Source organism: Pseudophryne corroboree, chromosome 2 (assembly GCF_028390025.1).
Source record: "Pseudophryne corroboree isolate aPseCor3 chromosome 2, aPseCor3.hap2, whole genome shotgun sequence".
NCBI classification, from domain to species: domain Eukaryota; kingdom Metazoa; phylum Chordata; class Amphibia; order Anura; family Myobatrachidae; genus Pseudophryne; species Pseudophryne corroboree.
In genome coordinates, this window is record NC_086445.1 from 699871582 (window position 1) to 699894751 (window position 23170).

Sequence of the window (23170 nt, forward strand, 5' to 3'; positions counted from 1 at the left end):
GAAGTGGATGCTTCTGAAGTGGGAGTGGGAGCAGTCCTATCACAGAAAGATCCAGTGGATTCTAAACTTCACCCGTGCTCTTTTCTGTCCAGAAAGTTCTCTCCTGCCGAAGCCAACTATGATGTTGGAAATCGTGAACTGCTTGCTATCAAGTGGGCTCTAGAAGAATGGAGGCACTGGTTGGAAGGGGCGAGACACGTGATTACAATCCTCACTGACCATAAAAACTTATCCTATATTGAGTCAGCCAAGAGACTGAATACAAGACAGGCACGATGGGCATTATTCTTCACTAGATTCAACTATGTGATCTCCTATCGGCCAGGATCGAAGAATCTTATAGCAGATGCCTTGTCATGAAGCTTCCTTCCAATTCAAAATTCATCCTGCTCTTCTGAACCAATTATTCCTGTTTCCAATATCCATGCTGGTCTTGCTCAAGATTTAGTCTCCCAGATTCAAGCCAAACAGTCTCTTGCACCCATGGGGACTCCCTCAGGACTCCTCTTTGTCCCTAAAGAGTACAGGAAAGCAGTTTTATCTGAATTTCATGTAAAAAGAATCTCTGGGCATCCAGGGATTTCTAAGACTCTGGATTTATTGTCTCGCTCAGTTTGGTGGCCTTCTATGTATCAAGATGTTAGAGAGTTCATTCTTGCTTGTGAGATCTGTGCTCAACATAAAACTCCTCGTAAAGCTCCCATGGGACATCTTACGCCTCTTACGGTTCCCTCAAGACCTTGGTCCCATATTTCTATGGACTTTGTGGTTGATCTTCCCAAGTCATCGGGGTACAATACCATTTGGGTTGTGGTAGACCGGTTCAGTAAGATGGCTCACTTTGTTCCTCTTCGCAAGCTCCCCAGTGCCAGGGAATTGGCAACCTTGTTTATCCAACATATCTTTAAATTACATGGATTACCACAGGACATCGTCTCCGACAGAGGAACTCAGTTTATTGCTCAATTCTGGCGAGCTTTCTGTTCAGCCTTGGATATTAATCTTAGTCTGTCCTCTGGTTATCATCCGCAATCCAATGGACAGACTGAGCGAGTGAACCAGTCTCTTGAACAGTATCTCCGTTGTTATGTTTCCAAGTACCATAACGATTGGGTGGACCATCTGGCATTTGCTGAATTTGCATATAATAATTCCAGTCACTCTTCTTCATCCATGTCACCCTTCTTTTGTCTCTCTGGGTTCCATCCTCGGTCTAACGCTTTTGACATCCTGCAGCAACAGACTTCTTCCCTTGATCCTGTAGCTCGTCTGAGGAAAATTTGGAGGAGAGTACGTCTGGCACTCAACCAAGTCTCTGTTCGTTCCAAACAATTTGCTGACAGACGACGAAGACCTTGTACTTTTAAAGTGGGTGACATGGTGTGGCTGTCCACTCGAAATATCAAGTTATGCCAGCCCTCTCAAAAATTTGGGCCTAGGTTCATTGGTCCATTCCGGATTATTAGACAGATTAATCCAGTAGCCTTTCGACTCCTTTTACCAAAATCACTTAAGATCAATAACACTTTCCACTGTTCCTTGTTGAAACCAGCATTTGTGTCCCAGAGATTTAGAAGATCTCCTTCCAGAAGGCCTGCCACTGTGTTAGTCCAAGGTCAAAAGGAGTTTGTTGTGGAAAAGATTCTGGATTCCAAGTTCAGGAGGGGTCAAGTTCATTTCCTCGTGCATTGGAAGGGTTACGGTCCGGAAGAGAGAACCTGGGTACCAGAGCGGTTTCTTCATGCACCCAGACTTAAGAGGTCTTTCTTCTGGGAATTTCTGGATAAGCCTGGTTCTAGGGGTTCTTAACCCCTCTTCAAGGGGGGGGGGGTACTGTTACAATCCTGAGCACTCATGTTTTGTTATTGTTATAATTACCTTTGCTTCAGTTTGTGGAACTACAGGTCACAGCTAGCTCCTGCATAGTTGTCTCCCAGTGCCTTTGCTCCTGCACTCAGCAACTGACTTCACAGGTGTCTGGATTCTGTAATTACAGCTCGTTACCTGAAAACTACTATTCAGCTTGTCAGCCTGCTCAGTCTGCACTGCAGCTGCATGTTATATCAATTACTGGGGGCCTGTCTGGTGCTCACAACTGATTGGTCCAGCCTGTTCTTTTAAGCCTCTCAATCCCAAGAAGCTTTGCCAGTTATAGCTACTCCATGTGGTGTTCTGCTCTCTGGTTCCTCTCTGGTCTCAGTTCATCTGTCCAGTGGGTATTGCCTTGTTCCAGTATTGAATTCCAGCTTCAACATCTTGCTGACGACTTTAGTCTGCCGACTGCCGTTACCCTGTCTCCAAGTGTCTGCACCCCAGTCCGTCCGTGTGCCGCTACCTCCTGTGTCACCCCTGGAGTGCCTGCTGCTGTTCCATCTCCACGGCCCCAGCGTACCATCTGGCCGTGTGCACCCTGCCACCTTCTCCAGTTCCTGTTTGTTCCTGTGTATCCCTGCGGCTGATCATATACAACACCTCTACCATAACTCTAGTCCAGTTCAGGTATCAAGTGACCCAGACAGGGGGCCGCGACCTGCACGTCGGAAGCCGCGATGCCCATATCCCCTTGCGGGGTTCCCTGGTGAAAACCTTCCGGCGTGTTAGACTCCGCGCCTCTGTTCTGGGTAACGTCAACCACTTGGTACCTGATCCCGAATTCCGGATTCTGCACCAGTTCCTGACATTCTGTCCCTTGGGAGTCGGGCCACGCGCACGGCCGCGGCTGCAAAAGGGGTGGAGCTTCTGGTAGAGGGGCGGGGTGTTGCAGTAAGTGGGTGTGACCTATTGCCGCGACCCCGTTTTCATCATTTTGGGGGCGTGTCCAGCGCTCCATGAGTTGCTAGACAGCCCCGGCTCCCCTCCTTGTGCTGATAGATGCCATGCACACGGCATCTGATCAGTGTGATCACCGGCTGATTTGCACAGCAGAGCAGTGGTGATCACTACCTCTCCCAAATGCCCCCCTGCCAGCGGGACACTGCAACCCATGGGAGGGAACAGCGGGACATTGTCCAATTAGCGGGACTGTCCCGCTGAAATTGCGACAGTTGGGAGGCATGTTATATGATACAATTTTACTAACTATAGCGATCCATATATTAAATATTATATGTGTTTTTAGCAATAAATGTATTACACAAGAACACAGTTCCTTGTTTTTTCTTTTTTCTTCTCCACACAAATCTGCTGGTATATCGAAATCACATTAAAAGAAAATTCATTTGAAATCTGGAAGGTGCAATCTGTTTGATAACATCATATCAGGATTGCCCTGTTGAACCTTTAAATGGAGAGAGTGGGAGAAAAAAAAGAAACCTTTTCCATGCCTGATACTCACCTAAATTTGTCGAGTAGATATTATACTGTATACACTTTTGGCTGACATAGAAACGTCTGCTATTAAGAATTCTAAACAAACATTGCTTATGGGCCCTACACACATTTGGCGATAACGGTGATCGATATGAACGATATTCAATCGTTCATATTGGTCAGTGTGTATGCATCACCAATGAACGATGCCCGGCCCCATGATCGTTCATCGTTGATTTAGCCTCGTTTGTACATGCAAGTCAATCTGGATGATATAGATGTATGTACTCTCATATCGTCCAAATTGACCATTGATATCGTCCAGTGTGTAGGAAAAAATCGTTGGCGGCAATATTGACCATCGATAATATACTGTAGTTGCTCGATAAATTTGCTAACATCGCCCAGTTTGTAGGGCCCTTTACTTGAATGTATATTTAGTAGCACCAAATTTGTATATAATATTTCAAATGTAAATTGTGGTTATTAGGAAACCTTTATAGATTGATAGACTGCAAATTAGAAGTGGTGAGAAGACTAGAAAAAGACAAAATAACCTTGTGTGGAAGCACTCATTGATTGAATATGAAAAAGATGTAAAGAAATATATGGTTGAGGAAAGGACCCCTTTGAGTCCTACCTCTGGAGGATAGAATAAAGCTTAACTTTTATTGGTTTGCTATAAAAATTCACTGGGGTGAACAAAGGTAAATGATAATAAAAATCTAGATTGCCATTGTACCAAATATGGTTCTAGATGTGGCAGGTGAAAATATTGGTGTAATTATTGTATAATTGTTTGGAAAAACAATATATACAGGTCACAGAAGGATCGGAATGTATGGTAAGCTTAAAGGAAAATGATATTGGATTTCCTGAAGGAAAAAGGCCCACAGCACCTAGTATTCCCTGGAGGTCTCCGATCCATGTACTGACCAGGCCATACCTGCTTAGTTTCCAAGATCGGACGTGATCGGGCGTATTCAGGATAGTATGGCCGTGGGCCAATAGTATCAGGAATTAAGGGTGATTTTTGTGCTAATTCCCCCCCCCTCCTCACTTCTTCATCACCCCTTTTTGCACCTCATCCCCTGTCATACATCACCTCACCTTAAACAGTTCTTGTCATTGATCACCAGAGCATCACTCCTAATCAATCACAAACCATTTTTATTTATTTTCAAGTATTGTTTATTTATATATATTCTTTTATATATTTTAAATACTATCCAATTTCCCGATGTTTCATTTCATCATTATCATTATTTCTTTTTACATTTTTATATTTATTTTTATATATTTTTATTTTTATTTTTATTTTCATTTTTATTATTTCATATATAATTAAAAAAAATATTTTATTTTTTTCCCAATTTATATTTCATTTTCTGCCAATATTTTGCAGATACTTAATAATTGTCAATGTTATTTCTCATTTCTGACAATAGTGAACAGCAACCTAACCCCCTTTTTATTCATATTCATTGCCATGTTTCATTTCACACTCCTTTTTCGCTTCCCACAACATCCTATATACTGATTTGTTCGCAATATCGCATCTTCTGCACATTCTTCATTGTTCAATCTCTCTTCATCATTTTCCAATCAATCCCATCAACGATCCTATTCAAGCTGAGCTATATTATGTTACAATCAACTCTCTAATACTTCATTGGTCCATGCATTCTATATATACGGAGACCAGGCTGACAGAGAACACGGGGCTTCCGTGAACAAGCCTAGTTCACAGGTGAAACGTACGTCGGAATTTGACGTCCATCCAGTGACGTCACAGCGGCTTCGCCCTCTCCGGAACGGGCGGCCACACGGTCTCAGAACACGGAGCACGGTCACGATCTTCAATCAAGTTACACCCACCGGCTGCCGGGATATCTACATCACTGGAAGTGGTAACTTTGTATACAGTGTCTGCTTTCCAGCAGCTCCTTAGACCTTTAATCTGGGTCTAATAACTTCAGTGCCTGCTCCATACTGGTAATTAGGAATGAACCTTTTAACAGTCAATTAAGGAATTGTATTGTAAGCCACTATCGTTTCCACACAGAAAAAAGACTTTCATTTTTTGCTGCTCCTATTTAATTTTCAGGATTGAACCTATTTATTGTTAATTGTTAATTAACAATAGCACCGCCAGCCTTATCATACAGGAATTATATTGCAAGCCGCTATTGTTTATATATAGGGACAAAGAACATTTATCTTTACTGTTCTCATTTAAATTTATTCTATGCAACATAATCCAGACAATTGGTTACCTACAGTAGACAAATTAATTATAAAGTGGCAACTACCAACATTGTGACTATCGTTTCTACACAGGAACAAAACTTTCATTCCTGCTGCTCTGATTTAATTGTCTGTAACTACAGTAGACGAATTAATTAGAAAGTGGCAACTACCAACATTGTGACTATCGTTTCTACACAGGAACAAAACTTTCATTCTTGCTGCTCTGATTTAATCGTCTGTAACTCAAATTCATTTTTTGGTCATTTACAGCTGGCAAATCTACATAGGAGGCGGCAACTTTAAGCATTGTGTCTGTATCAAAACAGAACATCAGATCCTTTTATTTGGGTTCGACAAATCCAGTGCCCGTTTTTGTATCACTTTTAGGATTGAACCTACTTATCACTAATCAAGAATTGCACCGCTAGTCTTATCAATTAGGAATTATATTCCAAACTGTAAAATAGCCCATCAGACCCCCCTATTGGGTCTGACAATTCAAGTGCCTGCTTTACATTTATTTTTCAGGATTGAATCTGTTTATTTATAGTTAATTAGAGATTGCATCATTAGTCCTTTACTAATTAGCTTTATACAGAGATACAACAACACTTTCTTTAAAAAATTCTCTACATCATTTTTTTCCATTTTTTTCCATTTAAATTCATATAGATACTCGATTTGTATTTACCCATTTTTTTATTAAATCGGCCCACGGCCATACTACCCTGAATGTGCCCGAACACATCTGATCTTGGAAGCTAAGCAGGTATGGCCTGGTTAGTACATGGATGGGAGACCTCCAGGGAATACTAGGTGCTGTGGGCCAGTTTTTCAGGAGACTTTACAATAAATCAATTATTCGATTATATTCACATAACCTTCAGTTGATCACGTAGGCCATTTCCCTAATTAGCACAAAAATCACTCTTAATTCCTGATACTATTGGCCCACGGTCATACTATCCTGAATACGCCCGATCACGTCCGATCTTGGAAGCTAAGCAGGTATGGCCTGGTCAGTATGTGGATGGGAGACCTCCAGGGAATACTAGGTGCTGTGGGCCTTTTTCCTTCAGGAAATCCAATATCATTTTCCTTTAAGCTTACCATACATTCCGATCCTTCTGTGACCTGTATATATTGTTTTTCCAAACAATTATACAATAATTACACCAATATTTTCACCTGCCACATCTAGAACCATATTTGGTACAATGTCAATCTAGATTTTTATTATCATTTACCTTTGTTCACCCCAGTGAATTTTTATAGCAAACCAATAAAAGTTAAGCTTTATTCTATCCTCCAGAGGTAGGACTCAAAGGGGTCCTTTCCTCAACCATATATTTCTTTACATCTTTTTCATATTCAATCAATGAGTGCTTCCACACAAGGTTATTTTGTCTTTTTCTAGTCTTCTTTCTGTAGGTTAACTACAAAATCCATGGGAGCACCGCCAAAACTTAGTACTATTTATGATTTATAATAATAGTCAGTATTTTGGTATCTTATATATATATTCTCTCTCTTATTCTAAACATTTATTTACAGAGCTGGTGCAGATCCACAACTTTGTTTTCACAAATTAGAAGTGGTGCCTACAAGACCAGTTTTTACTTCTATAGGAACATCACAAACACTTTTGCCAGGATGGAACAGTTATGATTTCTCACCATGGGGGTCATTCCGAGTTGTTCGCTCGCTAGCAGTTTTTAGCAGCCGGGCAAACGCTAAGCCGCTGGCCTCTGGGAGTGTATTTTAGCTTAGCAGAAGTACGAATAAAAGGATCGCAGAGCGGCTAAAAAAAAAATTGTGCAGTTTCAGAGTAGCTCCAGACCTACTCAGCGCTTGCGATCACTTCAGACCATTCAGTTCCTGTTTTGATGTCACGAACACGCCCTGCGTTCGCCCAGCCACGCCTGCATTTTTCCTGGTACACCTGCGTTTTTCTGAACACTCCCTGAAAACGGTCAGTTCACATCCAGAAACGCACACTTCATGACAATCACTCTGCGTCCAGCAGTGCGACTGTAAAGCTTTGCTAGACCTTGTGTAAAAATACATCGGTAGTTGTGAAAGTACATCGCGCGTGCGCACTGCGCGGCATACACATGCGCAAAAGTGCTGGATTTTTACTTAATCGCAGCGAACATTTTCAGCTAGCAATTAACTCGGAATAACCCCCCATATTCTATGATTGTAGTGCAGAGTTACCTACTCTCCCGGAAGCTGCGGGAGGCTCCCGTTTTTTGGGGTAGCCCCCCGCACCCCCGGAAGAGTGGGCAGTTCTCCCGCATCCTGCTCGCACCCTAGTGATGCGAGCAGGATGGAGAGATTACCTCCCACATTCGCGGATCCGTCAGGTGGAGAAGGGGTTAAAATGACGCAAATTGCGTCATTTTAGCCCCGCCCCTTCCCGCGGGCCCGCAAATCGCGGCATTTCCCGATGCAGGAGGCGGGGCTTAGTGATATCACAGCCCGGCCCCGCCCCCCGAAGACACTTGCAGCGTCTCCTCTCCGGGCTTCTCCCGGAGAGGAGAAATCAAATGTAAGTAAGTATGTTGTAGTGTGCTCTTTTCACACTTCACAAGATTTAATCAACCAAAGTGTGCACATTACAAGATAGATGATTAAAGGAGCACTTTTGATTTGGCATACTGCTCTTTTTGTTAATGTATCCAGCACTCTGTAACCAGTTTTCCTGGGCTCCAGCATTGCTGTAATGCAGCACCTGCTAAAGCCAGTAATCTAGGCAGAGAATAAAGGAATGTTATGACTTCATAGGCCAATAGGAAGCTGGACTTTTAACCAGCTGAGTAACCCAGGACCTCAGAAAAACTGAGGGAGCTTGGTAAAAAATGCTTAAGTGTGTGCATTTCTGTGCAGTTCTGGGACTGTGCTAAATAAAAGAAGCAGCAGGTCAGGTTTCCACTGGACACAAAGGGGGTAATTCCAAGTTGATCGCAGCAGGACATTTTTTAGCAGTTGGGCAAAACCATGTGTATTGCAGGGGGGGGGGCAGATATAACATTTGCAGAGAGAGTTAGATTTGGGTGGGTTATTTTGTTTCTGTGCAGGGTAAATACTGGCTGCTTTATTTTTACACTGCAATTTAGATTGCAGATTAAACTCACCACACCCAAATCTATCTCTCTCTGCACATGTTATATCTGCCTCCCCTGCAGTGCACATGGGCCCTCATTCCGAGTTGTTCGCTCGGTAAAAATCTTCGCATCGCAGCAATTTTCCGCTTAATGCGCATGCGCAATGTCCGCACTGCAACTGCGCCAAGTAAATTTGCTATGCACTTAGTAATTTTACTCACGGCTTTTTCATCGTTCTGGCGATCGTAATGTGATTGACAGGAAATGGGTGTTACTGGGCGGAAACAGGCCGTTTTATGGGCGTGTGGGAAAAAACGCTACCGTTTCCGGAAAAAACGCAGGAGTGGCCGGAGAAACGGAGGAGTGTCTGGGCGAACGCTGGGAGTGTTTGTGACGTCAAACCAGGAACGACAAGCACTGAACTGATCGCAGATGCCGAGTAAGTCTGAAGCTACTCAGAAACTGCTACGAGGTGTGTAATCGCAATATTGCGAATACTTCGTTCGCAATTTTAAGATGCTAAGATTCACTCCCAGTAGGCGGCGGCTTAGCGTGAGCAACTCTGCTAAAATCGCCTTGCAAGCGAACAACTCGGAATGACCTCCATGGTTTTGCCCAACTGCTAAAAAATTTCCTGCTGCGATCAACTTGGAATTACCCCCAAAGTACACACTGGAGCTTTTTTTCTTAGCAATGGAAGTCTACAGATCATAGGAAGATAGCAGACTCTCCAGTCCTCTCGTTTGCACAGCATCTCACATATGGTATCTGGTCTCTAGGTCGACAAGACTTAGGTCGACCACTATTGGTCGACAGTAACTAGGTCGACAGGGTTTCTAGGTCGACATGTTCTAGGTTGACATGAGTTTTTCACATTTGTTTTTTTTTTTACTTTTTCATACTTTACGATCCTCGTGGACTACGATTGGGAACGGTAACTTTGCCCGAAGCATGGTGAGTGAAGCAGAGCACTAATTGGGCTTCTCGGTAAGTGTACAGCGAAAACGACACCAAAAAATATTTAAAAACTCATGTCGACCTTTTGACTTGTCGATCTAGACCATGTCGACCTAGAGACCCTGTCAACCTAGAATCCATGTCGACCTAGTTACTGTCGACCCATAGTGGTCGACCTAGACACTGTCAACCTAAGTGTGGTCGTCCTTCAGTTCCACACACCTCACATATACTGTATGGTTTTCTATCCGACCCCCTTTTTATAAAAGAAAGTATAATTTACACACTTTACACTACAAACTTTGTATTTTGTTGAATTCCTGATTTATTTATTCCCTTAAAACAGTAGCTATTTTATAGTCAGGAACTTGAGCTCCAGGCGTCGGCAGGACAGAAGCCATCACTTAGGGCTAGCTGCTGCATCATGGCTGGTCCTTCCATTGCGCCAGGTACAACACTGTGGAGGGCGCCAGCTTTTTGTAATACCCCTTTCACATATAAATCATGAGTCTGATGCAGGGTCATCAACACGGTTTTCAAGCCGTGTTGATACCCGTTTCAGACCCTTTCCCACCGAGGCAAGGACCCTTGTGTGAATAGGGTCGACCCAGGTCAAAGTTACACAGGCATTAACAAAACCCAGGTAGAGTAACCCGGGTTGCACCTTTCAAATTGCTTACTACACGTGTTGGTCACGGGTTCAACTTTGGTCCCTGGTTGAGACACTATCACACTGACATATGACCTGGGTTGCCCAATCAATATCCTTGGTCCAAGGTGCAGTGTGAAAGGGGTATAACAGGCTGGGACTCCGAGAGTAGGAGGAGAGGACCTGAGGAGAGGAAAGGGGTGGCCCCCACACTGCCTGCATGTCCCATGTCACTGACTGCAGTGCAAAGAGTGCAGTACGCTGCAGTGCTGGATGCCAGGGGAGGTTTGAAGGCTTTAAAGAAGTTTCCTGGCTGTCAGGCATCTGCATTCAGTGACATGGAACATGTTATCAGTGTGGTGGTAACCCTTGGAGTCCCAGTGTTTCAAAAACACAAGAATCTGTGCCCCTCCAGACTATGGGGGAGATGTACTAAGCAGTGAAAAGGGTGGAGAAGTGAGCAGTGGAGAAGTTGCCCATGGCAACCAATCAGCTACTCTGTATAATTTTATAGTATGCAAATTATAAATGTTACTTCAATGCTGATTGGTTGCCATGGGCAACTTCTCCACTGGCTCACTTCTCCACTCTATTCACTGCTTAGTACATCTCCCCCTATGAATGACTTCTTGGTGAAGAGAATTGATGTACTGTATGTGTATGATGTATGTATGTATGTATGTATGTATGTATGTATGTGTGGGGCGTAGGGGGATGATGGGTGCTGACAGGGTGATTGAATGTGTTAATGGGTGCTGGAAGTGAGAAATGATTAATGAATGGGTTAATCAGTGCTGGGTTATTAGATGTTAAGTGGGAGTGTTAATTAGTGAATAGGTTGATGGGTGCTGGGTGGGAAGAACTTTATGGGAGCTGATAGAGTGGATAAGCGTGTTAATTGGTGCTAGGGGGGTGAAATGATAATGAAAGGAGAGGAATAGATTAATGAATTGCCTTTGATCAGTGCTGTTCTGCTCTGCAACGCAGCAGGTGATCTCTGAATCGATGCCGTGCACACGGCATCTAAAGAGTGCAGGGAAGTGGGTCAGGCAGGGGCGGATCTACTATGAAGCTAAAGCTTCAGGGCCCCTAATCCCAGAATGTCCCATTTTCACCTCTTGTGTTTATGTACTGTATAGTCATAGCTTGTCAACAATAATACCATGACAGGATATAGTCACCATCCCGGCGGTCAGGATCCCAGCGGTCAGGATACCGACGCCGGGATCCTAGCCACCAGAATGCTGGCAGGGGGTCAAGGACTATTCCCACTCGTGGGTGTTCACGGCACCCATAGAGTTTGAAAAGAACCTGTGGTGAGCACAGCGAGCCACCGGGCCCGCAAGGGGTTTCATTGTGCTCGCCCCCCTGCAGGCATTCTTGCGGCCGGCATCGGTATGCTGACCGCCGGGATCCCAGCCACCGGTCACCCATACCCAACACCCTAATGACAACCAGGCTTCTAATACAGCATAGCTGCTATTACAGCTTGGATGCACGGGAACTACTGGGAGTTGTAGTGTAGCTCTGTGATTTGTTCTCTGTAAATAGCGTTAAACATGTATCAATTTTAAACTACAATTCCTGACAGCCTACAGAACTTCTCTTTGTGATATTCACCGAGAAGGCTGAGCCTGAGAGAGCCCATTTTAGGTAGGAGGCTGGGAGCAATGAAAGGTGAGTAGGAGTCCAGGACAAGGAGGCATCTAATAAGATCAATTTGCTGGCACTGAGCGGTGTACGCTGTCAAGTGTTTATTGAAGTGGGGGGGGGGGGGAGTGCTGATTAATGAAGTGGGGGTTCTGTGAGATGATTATTAAAAGGGGAGACGTCTCTTAGGTGGTAACTGTAGGGGAGTGCTGATAGGTGATCAGATTATTGAAGGGGGGGGGAGTGCTGTGAGAGGTAGACATTAAAGATGCCGGGTAAAGGATGCTGTAACCAGTCCTGCCCCACAGACTCACACCATCGACAAGATGTAATGCCGCCCAAGTCCGGCGTCCATGCGGGATGCCGGCCGTGCAGGTTGTAACACCCACCTTGTTGTATGTTGCCTAATGTTGCTGGTTGCGAAAGGGCCGCCAAAGCAATTAAAGCTTCAGGGCCCCATAAATGTATGTCTGCTACTGGAGACGGGGCCTTTCCAGCTGCTCGGGGAGTGCTGAGTATGCCCCCAAATGACAAAAATGGGGGAATGTGGCGCAAAGCCACATCCATTCACCTGAGCCCATGATCCTTTTTTGGGGTATGTGTGGCTACGGCGCACAAGGGTTATGATTTCCATTCTTCACATGTTGGAAGGTATGCGATTGCTTGGTAGTTTATCTCTCTCAACTCAGGGGCAGATGCACTAAGCGTTGGAGAGTCTATCTATCTATCTATCTATCTATCTATCTATCTATCTATCTATCTATCTATCTTTAGAATTCTGATTAATAAAGTAGGACTGACCAGATGGTTAAGACTTTGGCGCAGATGGTTAGCTTAACAGATGTTGCAACAATTGTAAATTGTTTATAAAGTATAGAAAGAGAAAGTTTGTAGTTTCTTAATATATATGGTGAGTGCAGAACTTCTGTAATTTTTGTTCAAACAGTGTGATCACACAACCATACCTCCCAACTGTCCCGCTTTTAGAGGGACGTCCCATTTTTTTAGAACTGTCCTGCTGTACCATCCGAGTGCCACTGTGTCATGTGGTGGAAGTGGTGGAGGTGGTGGGGGAGCAGTGGGTGAGTGGCGGGTGAATAGATGCCGTGCGCATGCATTCAGAGCTCTGTCTATATGTTTCTTTCCTCCTAATGCATACAGTATGTTCTGTTTTCCTTTTTGATTTTTATTTGGCGTCAGGATTCAGGAGTACATGTTTATTTCAAGTCTCAGGATGAAAACGCCTGTATTCTATTTATTTTCTTTCATTTGACATACAGTATCAGCATATGTCACTTTTCTGTGTTTGTGTAGTCATCCAGCTCTCACACTATGTACAATTCCCCAAGTCTACGTCTAGCCCTTTCTAGACCACTCCCACAGTTTTCAGGGATCAAGAGCTAACATTTAGCTCTGTTACCATAGATTCTCTTTATCTGGCTCTCACAAGTGCTGTTACTCTCAGCCAAATCACACAAACATTTCCAGACTCAGTAAAAATTGATGGAAAGTGAGCAGAAACTACTCCTAAGATTCAGGAAGAGGCTTCAAAGGAACTAATTGGAGGAGGACCTAATACATGACTTTGTGTTATACTTCGGTTAATGTTGCCTATCTTTGAATTCATCAGTAACTGATAGTGAAGGCTAATTGGACACTTTACAGCAAGCACTCCTAGTATAATCTATCTGTTTTTGGAAACCGAATGGGAAGTTAGCCTGCTGAGTGATTATGTAATACTTGGCAGCATCAAACTGTATAGATACAGTATGTGCTGATTTTTGGGTTACAGATGTCTTGTATTAATAGGGTATATATTTTTATCTTTTACATGACTAGGTATATATTATATTGTATTATCTGACACAGTTGCAAACATGTATCTCCTAGGAGACTTTGCTGCTGGGAAGGAACACTATACACAACATATGAGAAGATAGGAATGACAACCCTAATTTTTCGCTCCACCCTCTCTTCAGGGAACTACACAGTTAGAATTGTCAACAGACAGGTCACTCACCAATTCCAGACAGACATAAATAAATATCAATTAGCCCTTGTCATCAAAGCAGTGACAATTGGGCCTGATGTAGAGAAAGACATATGTGTCTCTTTTTTTCTGGAAAATACACATATTTATACTGTATGTGTGCAGAAAAGTCTTATGATTCCATATGTATGCAGCATCAGTCACACATTGCACTTACGGCTCCTTAGAGAGGGGAACAGGGGACAGAGGAAGTGTGCAAATATAGGCCAAGTACTGTACAAAAGGGATATGCTCACTGCAATGAAACTGAAGCTGCGTACACACTAGATAACATTTTGAACGATTTGCCCAGATCCGACAGATTGGAACGGCAAAATTGTTCAACTCGTCAAGTGTGTACGGTCTATTTTCACGCCCCCGTGGTCGTATTCTGGTCAGTCCTAAATGCAGCAAATTCTGAGGATATCATCAAAGACAGCATACTCCTGGATGTGGCCACAGTGTGTGCACACTATATCATTTGTCCGGGACAAGGGAATATGTCGTTCAAGGGAAATTGTTGATGACAATGCATCATTTGCCTGTCATGTAGTTTGTACCCAGCTTTAGATGGAAGCACATACATAATACTGTATACACTGCATGCTTAAATGTTTGTGGACACAACCAGTGTCGGACTGGGGCATGAAGGGTCCACCGGGGAAATGCAGTGGTAGGGGCCCATGCTTAGAGGCTTGGCTAACCATTAGTGCATATGCTGGTCCCCTTGATAAATTTATATAGTAAATACTGCTAGTGCATGCATGATAATGTTATAGATTAATAACAGTAATGCACTGTAGAAAGTACACCATAGTCCTGTGTGCTGTATAGTGTAACATATGTATAATGTTTAATTCAAGTGCAAAATCTGATAGGAGGTGGTGGGCCCACAGGCAGTGGTGCCCACCAGTGGTTGCCCCGGTACCCTGGACACGACACCCCTTCTAATAAGTGTGTTTGGTGATTTCAGCCACAGTTAATGCTAAGAGCTGCATACAATCAAGCATACACCCATGTAATCTTCATTGATTGCTCCCAGCCAAAGATAGAAAGATAATAGAGCACCCCCAGAAGGAAGAATTCCTTGGTTGGATGTCGTAGTTGAAGTAGATGTAGTAGAAGTAGAGGAGACTTTCTGGGAAAAGAACTCCACCTGGATTAGCCCTATTTGGTAAGTGTCCATGGTTTGTGGCAACGGAAATAGAGACTTTTAAAAAATTCACCATTGCCCAATTAGAGACCAGAGCAGTGAGTGAATCAACGCTTTCTACTAGTCTTTTGGGCTCTGGAACCTCAAAGAAGAACAGTGTTCGTTTGTCTACATGCTCTCTGTCTGACAGAGCGACCTGATATACAGAATGAATGGCTCCAAGCAACAAACTTTAGGCAGTTTATGTAAAATAATAAAGCATATTATTTTTTTAATCTGTCTTCAAACCTCCCTACTCTGGAGTTTGGTTTTTCTGAAATTGGTTTTGCCTATTTAAAGTTGCCAGAGTCCCCTTGGCACCTGCATTGCCCTGGTTCAGTCACAAGTAACATTAATGCTATGCATCTGCTCTTTGAGACAGAATAATCATGTATACATTCCCTCTGTATATGCTCCCCTTGTGTTCTGATTGGAATGCCAGAAGTAAAATCCAGCTCACATGGTGCGTGCATTAACCTCCAAGCTAAGGAACTAACTCTGCCTCTCTTTGAAAACAAATTAATTATTATTTTATTACCAGTTATTTATATGGCGCACACATATTCCGCAGCACTTTACAGAGAATATTTGCCCATTCACATCAGTCCCTGCCCCAGTAGTGCTTACAATCTATATTCCCTAACACATGTACACACAAACATTCACACTAGGGTTAATTTTGTTGGGAGCCAATTAACCTGGCAGTATATTTTTGGGATTGTGGGAGGAAACCAGAGTACCCGGAGGAAACCAACACAAGTACGTGGGAGAATATACAAACTCCGCACAGTTAAGGTCCGTACACATTAGACAATGTCGCTCTGTGAGCAACGTCGTCTAATGTTTCCCCTCCCGGGCCGGCCGGTCGGCAGCCGACTGTATACACTGAGCGATATGACCGCTCATATCGCTCAGTGACGTCATGCCTCCGCCAGCCCTGCATGCAGGTCATGGACAACAGTCCAGATCCTGCATGCATGCACTGGCGACAGCCGCGCATCGGTCATCGCTGGCGGCATACACACTTGCCGATAAAATGAGCGCCATCGCTCAGGGAGGGGGAAAATGAGCGACGTCGCTCATTTTATCGGCAAGTGTGTATGGGCCTTTAGGGCCATGGTGGGAATCAAACCCATGACCTCAGTGCTGTGAGGCAGTAATGCTAACCATTACACCATCCATACTTTAGTCATATATTGTTTTAAATATTCAAAGTACAGTATTTTAATTTGAATTAAAATAGCATAAAGAGTAAGAATAGGTTCTAAGAATTACATTTGTATATGGAATAAAACAACAGGTACATTTTCTATAATGCATTACAAGAGTTTTGCCTTTTCTCTTACCTCTTACACTGTTTGAGATTAGTGTACTAACCGTCTGTATTTCTGAACCCTCAACCATGTGATGAGCAAATAAAATCTACATAAATCCCAAGTGATCATCTATACCTATGCATGGTCATGCAAGTCTACCAGTCCCATAAAAAAGGGTACAGTATGCGACCGTTACTGCTGCCCATGGTGCAAGGACATTGGGGCGACAGATCTCAGCCTTGATGGCACCCTGGAGAGGCACCTTGCTACCAACTTCTACGTTGCAGGGTACCAGGAGAGACATCCTTCTGCATGGTAAGCCGCAGCCACCTTCTTTTTCCTAGTGCACCCACGATGCTTGCGGAGAAATGTTATGACATTGTAAGTGTGTAAAGGGAAGGGGTACAGAGACACTATGCTACAGAACTGAATCTACACTGGATTAGTCTGACAAGATGATATGGTGTGCGTATATAATCAGCTCACTTCTATAAATGATAACAATATTTAAACCTCTAAGACAGTGGTTTCCAAACTTTTTGAATCACGGCGCCCTAGAATATCAGAATTTTTTTCACGGCACCCCTAGGCCAAAAATTTCTTATTGAGAAATTTAGAAAGAAATATTACATTAAGTAGATCGCGTTTATATGTCATCCTTAGGGTCAGTTGTGTGGTGAGGGACAAGATTTGCTACTGTTTGGCCATATATTTTATGACTGGCAGCCACCAGCACTGGTTTTGCCTATTATATTGACCATGAATAATTTGAATTGGTCCTGGACCACCAACCCAGGGCACCCCTGCAAGTGTCCCGAGGCACCTCAGGGAGCCACGGTGCACAGTTTGGGAACCTCTTCTCTAAGAATTTTTGTGACATACAGTCTATGAGTATGAGTACTCAGAATACAAAGTGATGAATACGGTAGGTGCTAATAATATTCCTAAATCTTCATGTAAACATTTCAGAAGCTTATCAGAGCAGTAGAGATGTGAGATAAGGTTGTGATTAGGACAGGAGCATGTTTGCTATGCAATACAGACTTCCTTTCACTAAACAAATTTCAATTACACATTTCAATTTGTGTGAGGGTAGCTCACTTTTATATATATGAATAGAATGCAACAATATTGTATGCTATTAGATGTATTAAATTAAGCAAAAATGTCTATGTTCATCATTTCTTAATGATAGAACTGCATGGTTTACATAATTTTCTTGTTCTTTGTTGTGATAGAGAAAGGGCAGTTACCTGGGGCGGGATGTACTAAAGTCAAAATGCAGTAAAAACTGTGTTTTCACATGTACTTACCTCCATCCACTGAGTCTCCGCAGCACAGGGTAAAGCCAGCTTTTCCTGGCGATACCATGTGGAAGACTATGGGGCTTTTTCTGCAATGCGATGTGGAGAGGGGTCCATCATGGAACCCTCTCAGCATCCCTCGCTGGTCTGGGCATGCGCAGATGGACTCCCTGGTCATAGATCCGGAAGTCCAGCAGCCACAGTGCATCACGAAGTATCGCAAGAACTGTCCTTTGTAACACTAATCGCATATGTTAGTACATAGGGATTAATGTCTGCGCGATGTGTGGTGGGATGTACTGCAACAGGTTGGTACATCCCGTCCCTGGTCATTAAACTGCCTTTAGATTACATAACACGGTGAAGTTTCAAAGTAAGAACAAAAACTAAAGCAAAAAAATTACTTAGAAATATTTTTCCATTTTTATTAAAAAAAATCACAACCCTACATCTAAGAGAAATAATAGAATACAGATATGACCTCATACATCTTTGCTGCAGTCATTCCAAACAGTCCCTCTTGGCACGCCAAGTCGTGTGAGAGAATCTTCTAGTGTCAGGCGTGTTTTTTGCCAAAATTCCTCTTATTTGCATAGCAACTAGGATGGACAAGGAGACTGTGCTGATTAATTTGATATGACACTTGCATATTTGTGTGTGTCTGAGTCTCTGAATCTGTATACGAAGTGGTACAATGTACAGTAGCAGCTGCAGCTTTTGTGCAACACAAGTTCTGTTCTGCTCCATATACAGACTCAGTCACACACAATATACAAGTGTAACATATCAAATTAATCAGCACAGTCTCCTTGTGCGTCATAGTCGCATTGTGTTTTTCACTAAAAAAGATGCCCAATGTTAGCAGAGTTGTACGAGACCTGGCGGCTCTCTTCCACCAGACTTCTTGCGTTGTATGGCGTATTGAGGCTGGATGTATGAGGACACATCTGCATGAATGATGCCTAGACACAGTGAATGTGAGTCATAAAGATAGCAAGCTATAGAAATCTGTGAAAAGTTAGTGCCAAAATAATATTATGCAACAGTTTAAAATATAAAATAAATTGGACAAGGCCTTTTACTAATAGATTACTTGATAAATGGTCAATACAGTTTCCCACATCCTTTAGAAATGCATCAGGCAGAACGTAAGGGTTGTGCTGTGGTCAGCTGGCCAAAAAAATATTCTCTGGGCATTAGTCTATGTCTAGGTGTTACTTTCAGAAACAGCTCTGCTTTTGTAGCATAAACCATAACAGGGCTGCTTGGCTCCTCTCAGAAGAGTAAGCTGCAGTTTTTTAATGGGTTGTCTCTACTTAAAACATGCAGGGCTATTTTACTGCACCGCAGAATCATAAAATCAGATTGTACACTTTTTCCAGGTCTATGATGTGTAAAAGCATCACAGAGAAGACAGACCTCTTACCTGTGAGTGAGCCTGTTATGGCTGCTGCCGGCTGTATACAGGTGGGCTTTATTCCCAAGAAAATATTTAGCTCTTTCCCTCAGTTTCTCTCTTTCTCTCCTCCCTCCTTTTCTCCTTTATCACTCTATTGAGTGCAGATCCCTGTGAGCAGATTTCTGAGTTTTCTGGGACACAAGGAAGAAGGGAGGCGTAGAGAGATGGACAGAAGAGATTTAGGGAGGAGGATGGGAGAAAGAGAGAGAGAAGGCTAGGGGGAAAGTGCGAGAGGAGGGTAAAGGAGGGGATAAAGACAGAATCCTATAAGGTGGGGGAAAGGGAGCACAATGAAGCCTTTATTTGGCAGTTACAGCTTGAAGAATTCCTTTCTGCTCACTAGCATCCCCTCCTGTGCACACCTTTCATTTAATAATGTCCTGTTCCTAATTTAAACAGCAAAGAGATGCAAAAGTTATAAGATTCATAGTTACATGCTCTGAATGTTACAAAACAGTTACAATAAGACAAGCCTCCTGAGTACAAATTAGTACAGCACCGTATTCCATAATTTACAGGTGTATTTTGCAATGCATGATCCACCTGCCTGCCCAACCCATCTATTTGTTTGTATGTGCACAGGAAAGGCACACACTCATTTGCATGTTTTAGATAACTTTAGAAGTATTACAGCATGGGATGAAAGTACAAAACACATCTTACATTGATATGAAACTTTTTTTCCAGTCTGTCTTGTAAATCTTCCAGAAAAGAGGTCACCCAAAAATATGTATTTGATGCAAGTGTTCTAGTCCCCTTAATGTTTTTATGGCCTGCTGTGGATTTATTAATATGACCTGTTAGTTAGGAGTCTCTTACAAAAAGGATTGGAAAGAATTGTGACAAAATTTAATGTAATCAAGTTCCACTGCAGTGCAAGATGTTTTGAACAAGGTCTGAAGTTTTTGCGAAATTGCAGTCCCGGCTTCTACTTCACCATTCTTGGGACTGTAAAACAATAATCAGGTTGAGAAGCACGTTTTTGGGTGACGCATACAAAGGTGAAAACTACAAAAGCCCTTTGAGGGTAATAATCCCCGAAGTGGTGGCAAGCATAAAGTATTGATTTCTATACCCAGAAAGGTAAGCCTTGTCATGGATCTTTCAGACTTATCCCTAGCCACCAGAACCCCCAAAAACTGAAACAATGCTAATGGGTCAATCCTATTAAGTGCCAGTTTTTTTCATAAAAATCACAGACTTTGCGACAGTGAACGCATCCGAGAGTTCTCCAATCCAATTAACAATGCCTATTTGTGGTATAGTACTCACCGCAGGGTTGTGCAAATTTTTGCGATGTGGAACAAAAGCATTGAAAAGTGGGGAGACCTTCTTGCACCCCAGAAAAGTTATAATTTTGTTAGCATAATCATATAGAAGTATATTAGTAGGCAAAAGAAAAATAATTACCTATACACTTTTAAAAAAGTGTCAAATGGCTGATTTGTGCTTTTTTTTTAAAAAGTAAAAGAAAGTAAAAAGGTTATATATTTCATTTACGTACAAAGGAATTTAATGAAAAATGGCAACAAATGTTTATAAAAAAATGTGATTTGGGGATAATTTGTAGCCATTTTAAAGTAAAATAAAAAAATTTAAAAAAAATTATCCAAGCAATAATTGTAGTCTGAAAAACAGTGCATCCGGAAAGTATTCACAGCGCTTCACTTTTTCCACATTTTGTTATGTTACAGCCTTATACCAAGATGGAATACATTCATTTTTTTCCCCTCAAAATTCTACACACAATACCTCATAATGACAATGTGAAAAAAGTTTTTGGAGATTTTTGCATATTTATAAAAAAAAAAAAAACTAAGGAATCACATGTACATAAGTATTCACAGCCTTTGCTCAATACTTTGTTGATGCACCTTTTGCATCAATTACTGCCTCAAGTCTCTTTGAATATGATGACTTAACCTTGGCACACCTATCTTTGGCCAGTTTCGCCCATTCCTCTTTGCAGCACCTCTCAAGCTCCATCAGGTTGGATGGGAAGCATCGGTGCACAGCCATTTTCAGATCTCTACAGAGATGTTCAATCAGATTCAAGTCTTGGCTCTGGCTAGGCCACTCAAGGACATTCACAGAGTTGTCATGAAGCCACTACTTTGATATCTTGGCTGTGCGCCAGGTCAAGAGCGCTCTGGAGCAGGTATTCATCCAGGATGTCTCTGTACATTGCTGCATTCATCTTTCCCTCTATCCTGACTGGTCTCCCAGTTCCTGTCGCTGAATAACATCCCCACAGCATGATGCTTCCACCACCATGCTTCATTGTAGGGATGGTATTGGCCTGGGGATGAGTGGTGCCTGGTTTCCTCCAAACATGATGCCTGTCATTCATGTGAAACAAACTCCAGGCGGGCTGCCATGTGCTTTTTACTAAGGAATGTTGTAGCTCTGACAGAGTGACCATCGGGTTCTTGGTCACCTCCCTGACTAGGGTCCTTCTCCTCCAATCGCTCAGTTTAAATGGCCGGACAGCTCTAGGAAGAGTCCTGGTGGTTCTGAACTGATTGAGGCCACTGTGCTCATTGGGACCTTCAAAGCAGCAGATATTTTTCTGTACCCTTCCCCAGATTTGTGCCTCGAGACAATCCTGTCTCGGAGGTCTACAGACAATTCCTTTGACTCCATGCTTGGTTTGTGCTCAGACATGCACTGTCAAGTGTGGGACCTTATGTAGACAGGCATGTGCCTTTCCAAATCATGTCCAATCAACTGAAATTACTACAGGTGGACTCCAATTAAGCTGTATGAACATCTCAAGGATGATCAGAGGAAACAGGATGCACCTGACCTCAATTTTGAGCTTCATGGCAAAGACTGTGAATACTTATGTACATGTGATTTCTTAGTTTTTAATTTTTACAAAATTTGCCAAAAATCACAAAAAACTTTTTTCACGTTCTCATTATGGGTTATTGGCAGGGCCGGCCCGACACATACGCGGGCTATGCAGCCACGTTGAGTGCCGGGCAGTAGAGGCGCTGCTGCTGACCTCTCCAGCGGCAGTGACATCTTAAATTCGGTGCCGGCCGTGAGCCAATCAGAGCTTGCGGACCGGCAGCTGAGGCTTCTGATTGGCTGCCGGACCGCGAGCTCTGATTGGCTCATGGGCCGGCGGCAAATTGAAGAGAGATGCCGCCACTGGAGACGGCTCACAGCAGCAGGTGAGAAGTACTTTTTTTTTCAGGGAAGAGGCACTGTGGGGACATGTGTAAAAGCACTGTGGGCATATCTGGCGCTGTAGGAGGCACTGTTGGGACATGTGTAAAAGCACTGGGGGCATATCTGGCGCTGTAGGAGGCACTGTGTAGACATGTGTAAAAGCACTGGGGCGCTGTAGGAGGCACTGTGGGGACATGTGTAAAAGCACTGGGGGCATATCTGGCGCTGTAGGAGGCACTGTGGGGACATGTGTAAAAGCACTGTGGGCATATCTGACGCTGTAGGAGGCACTGTGGGGACATGTGTAAAAGCACTGGAGGCATATCTGGTGCTGTAGGAGGCACTGTGGGAACATGTGTATCAGCACTGTGGGGGCATGTGTATCAGCACTAGGGGCATATCTGGCACTGTGGGGGCATGTGTATCAGCACTGGGGGCATATCTGGCACTGTGGGGGCATGTGTAGCAGCACTGGAGGTATATCTGGCACTGTGGGAGGCACTGTGGGGTCATATCTGGCACTGTGGGGGCATATGTATCAGCACTGGGACCATATCTGGCACTGTGGGGGCATGTGTAGCAGCACTGGGACCATATCTGGCACTGTGGGGATATGTGTAGCAGCACTGGAAGCATATCTGGCACTGTTGGGATATGTGTATCTGCACTGGGGGCGTATCTGGCACTGCGGGGGCATGTGTATCAGCACTGGGAGCATATCTGGCACTGTGGGGGGGGGGGCATGTGTAGCAGCACTGGAGGCATATCTGG

At 43.4% G+C, this 23170-nt stretch overlaps 1 protein-coding gene and 3 pseudogenes across 1 annotated transcript in view; 2 read left to right on the forward strand and 2 right to left on the reverse strand.

Annotated features, from left to right (window-relative positions):
* The window catches only part of PRELP (proline and arginine rich end leucine rich repeat protein), a 160103-nt gene extending 140685 nt beyond the window's left edge, over positions 1-19418 (reverse strand). Inside the window, exon 1 of the mRNA XM_063955281.1 lies at positions 19190-19418. The gene's annotated coding sequence lies outside the window, so the exon portion shown is untranslated. The remainder of the gene's footprint in view (positions 1-19189) is intronic.
* On the reverse strand, positions 4197-4314 carry LOC135051986 (5S ribosomal RNA; annotated as a pseudogene).
* On the forward strand, positions 6270-6387 carry LOC135053257 (5S ribosomal RNA; annotated as a pseudogene).
* On the forward strand, positions 6509-6626 carry LOC135054025 (5S ribosomal RNA; annotated as a pseudogene).
* Positions 19419-23170: the final 3752 nt, after the last annotated feature.